The sequence below is a fragment of the Schistocerca piceifrons genome, chromosome 7 (assembly GCF_021461385.2).
Source record: "Schistocerca piceifrons isolate TAMUIC-IGC-003096 chromosome 7, iqSchPice1.1, whole genome shotgun sequence".
NCBI classification, from domain to species: domain Eukaryota; kingdom Metazoa; phylum Arthropoda; class Insecta; order Orthoptera; family Acrididae; genus Schistocerca; species Schistocerca piceifrons.
In genome coordinates, this window is record NC_060144.1 from 461,802,965 (window position 1) to 461,806,679 (window position 3,715).

The window sequence follows — 3,715 nt, forward strand, 5'->3', positions numbered from 1 at the left end:
TAAAAGCTAACACTACATTAACTGGCCTAAAATATAGGCCTAAACAGGACACTGTGTAGATTTGCCATTCTATGTACCGTATTTCAGTAAATATTGGTGGTAATGAACAGTGTTTCCCAGTAGTGTAACGTAACTGAAATGTCCCAGTACGTATTACAAACAAGATGTATTTATCGGGCTTTGGAGGGAGGGTATAGCTCACTTAGTTTTCAGTTTCTATTATTTAGTTTGTGATACACGTTTATTACTGAATTAACAAAATTGTATCGTTTGCATTGAAGGCTAGCTATTCGTAATATTACATTAAAAACTATTTTTAATCAGAAGAAACGCGGAATTTCGCCTTTACGAGATTTTATTTTAAACAAAAACTTTGAAACAACCAATATGATGACGCTACATGCGTATATGGTGCAATTAGCGACCGTAATACACGCAGCGCTATAGCACACTGGCAATGTTTTGGTCAGTGTCATGGCAGCGAGCCACGCCCCCATGGCTTCAAAACGTAGTACGGTTGGGATACGTAGCGCCATCTCCCCTTATTCTTACCTCCATGGTAATAATGTTATGGATGATCAGTGTAGCGTATATCTCTGGGGGAAGCATTGATCGATGCACTGATATCACTCACAAATGAGTGGGATAACCATAGGAGGAACTATATCGTTCCAGAACGATGGCTGGTCTGAAAGTATCATATGCTTCGAAAACAAGACATTAAATTATAAAATTAGGGATTCTCCTTCCATCCATTATTGCACATGGCTTGTCCCTGTGAATTCTTCCAATTGCTATTTTCATAATCCACACATGATAGACGACTTTCCACATTAAATTCTCGTCTCTTCTGAATTTTCTTTTTCAGTGTAAAAGCGTCGTCTGTGTATGGTCTTCCCTTTTGGAAACCTGCTTGCTCTTTCATTAAAATTACATTCGAGATATTGCGCTGTCTTTCATTTATTCTCTGCTGCAGATTTTGTACAAAACATTCAGAATAGTTGTGTATTAGTAAGATCTATTGTTTCTTTATGCTTTCTTATTTACTGAAATGAACTTTGCTATTCTCCATTCTTCCGGTATATTTTACGCAGCACATCTGAAAGAGATGTAGCACCCTTAATAGTAACAGAATTACTTCACCTTTAATGAGCTCGTTAATTATTCCCTCTATCGCTCGTGGTATTCGGTTTTTCATTCTTTCCAACCGTCTTCTATTCCACCTGGTCAATAGTGTCTATTCTATGAATTTTCTTTTTATGTGCTTCTTTGATTTATGGACTGTACCATAGCACTTTACATTTTGTAATCCAGTCAGATGGTTGTATTGCATGTAAATTAACGGTATATCGTTCTTTGTTGATGTTTTCCATTAATTTGTATGTTATTTCTTGTCTCCCAGGGAATCTGATCGTTCTCTGTTCTTTTTGCCGGTCTTATTATCACTTTGGTTCAATTCTTTTCCTATGATATTGCCACCACTCACAATAAATGAAATAGATAAACACACTAGCGCTATATTATCCGCGGCAAGCAGCAATTAGTAAACGCTGAGTGCCACTTTTATGGTGAGATCCACAGAGACAATTTTAGTACAACGTTCTGATATAGTAATATATTCTTTCGTGTTCATCTTGGATTAATGATTCATAGCACTCGAAGTCGTGAGGCGTTAATTGATCCACTTCCGCTAACTTCCTTCTTCAGGAGCTACTCGAAGCTAATAGCCAGGCCTGGGCTGCAGAAACCGCCCAGAAGTGCAAGGCACCAAGTAGAACCTTCACACTTGGTCACAGGATGGAAGAGGTTACGAGTGCAGAGCCTCTAGCCCATGACTGGTGTAGATGTCCCAACTAACTCCCGCACACAACTGACTCCTTGATTGTGTCTGACCCATTTAAGATGGTTAAGCACCGACTGTCCCCACTGGACACGGAAAGTAAACACGGCACAGTGAGTTAGATAGAGTAACGATACCTGTAGATCCCGAACCTACCACGGATCAATCGTCCAACTCTACAAGTAAAACATAGGGAGGGAGATCTGACCAGTGGATGAACAGCAGGTAGTCCGCTACACAAGCTCCAGTTTGTAGCTGGTTTAAACGGTCTCTAAATCTATTACCTACTTTCAGATTCTTTGCAATCAAACTTACAGGTCTGGGAATATCAATAACTCACAGGGTTATAAAAGATGCGACGGTAAATTAGCTCATATCTTTGGATTCTCCCAACTGTGCGCCGTCGGTTGTTCATAATAACACTGTCTGCTATCCCTACTGAAGGTGGACACCTACTTTGGTTGTATCTGTGAACCTATCACCAATTTTCTGAACAAATATAGTAACTGCTCTCTTACAATCCCACTTAAGAATATCAAGACCTTCTTCTTAGGAAGAAGATCCTTAACAGAGCAGACAAGATATTTGAGAATATACTGCGTGACATGACTTTGCGCACTCCGTCTTCAGGCCACAAGTGGCCCATAGGGAGCATACGACCGCCGTGTCATCCTCGGCTCAGGATGCGGATGGGAGGGGCGTGTGGTCAGCACACCACTCTCCCGGTCGTTATGATGGTTTTCTTCGACCGGACCCTCTACTATTCGGTCGAGTAGCTCCTCAGTTGGCATCACGAGGCTGAGTGCATCCCTAAAAATGGCAACAGCACGTGGCGGCCCGGATGGTCACCCATCCAAGTGCCGACCACGCCCGACAGCGCTTAACTTCGGTAATCTGACGGGGACCGGTGTATCCACTGCGTCAAGGCCGTTGCCAAGAAATGACTTTAGATGGGGTGATATTATGGAATTAAAAGCGAAATTTAACCAGTTAGTAGAGATATCCCAGTTAGCTTCAGCTTGACTATGGTTGACTTTGCGAATGAGGGCTGGGCATAGAATGGGAGACTTCAGTTGCGGGTTGTGTCATCGCCAAAACATAATTTCTCGATTTATCGTGATTTAAAAGTAGGAGGATTAACACAAATCAGGACCTGAGATGCGTAATGATTAACCGCATAATGTAGGGGTAGAGTCTTCCATTCATAATCGAAATGTCCTCAGTCCCGGGCTCGTAATCTGCCACCTCTTGAATTTTTATTAATAATCAGCACTGCCGGACAAAGGCTTCCTGAATAAGAAGTCACCCTCATTCTGCCAAGGGCCCTGTCGAAAGAGGACGGTGGGGCAGACAGAGATTCAGGGAACTCTCTTGCACATAGGGTGGGAAACTGCCCCTAAAGGCGGAAAAATTAGCAATGATGAACGGCATGAGGACGCAAAAGGCAATGAAAACCACTGCATCAAAGACACATACCGTGTATCCACAGGACGTGTGGCCTGTAGATGAAAAAGTGTCATGATGATCTCTCCATTGGTAATAGACTCCAGAATAGTCCCCCATTCGGATCTCCGAGAGGGGACTGCCAAGGGGGAGGTGACCATGAGAAAAAGAGTGGATAATCAACGAAAGGATAATGTTCTACGAGTTGGAACGTGGAATGTCAGAAGCTTGAATGTGGTAGGGAAGCTAAAATATCTGAAAAGGGCAATCCAAAGCCGCAATCTAGATATTGTAGGGGTCAGTGAAGTGAAATAGCAAAAAGAGAAGGGCTCCTGGTCAGATGAGTATAGGATACAATCAAAGGCAGCAGAAAATGGTATAACGGGAGTAGGATTCGTTATGAATAGGAAGGTAGGGCAGAGAGTGTTACTG

General features: G+C 42.4%; 1 pseudogene; it reads right to left on the bottom strand.

Moving 5' to 3' along the window:
- Positions 1–2,657: 2,657 nt before the first annotated feature.
- On the bottom strand, positions 2,658–2,775 carry LOC124709294 (annotated as a pseudogene).
- Between the last annotated feature and the right edge of the window lie 940 nt (positions 2,776–3,715).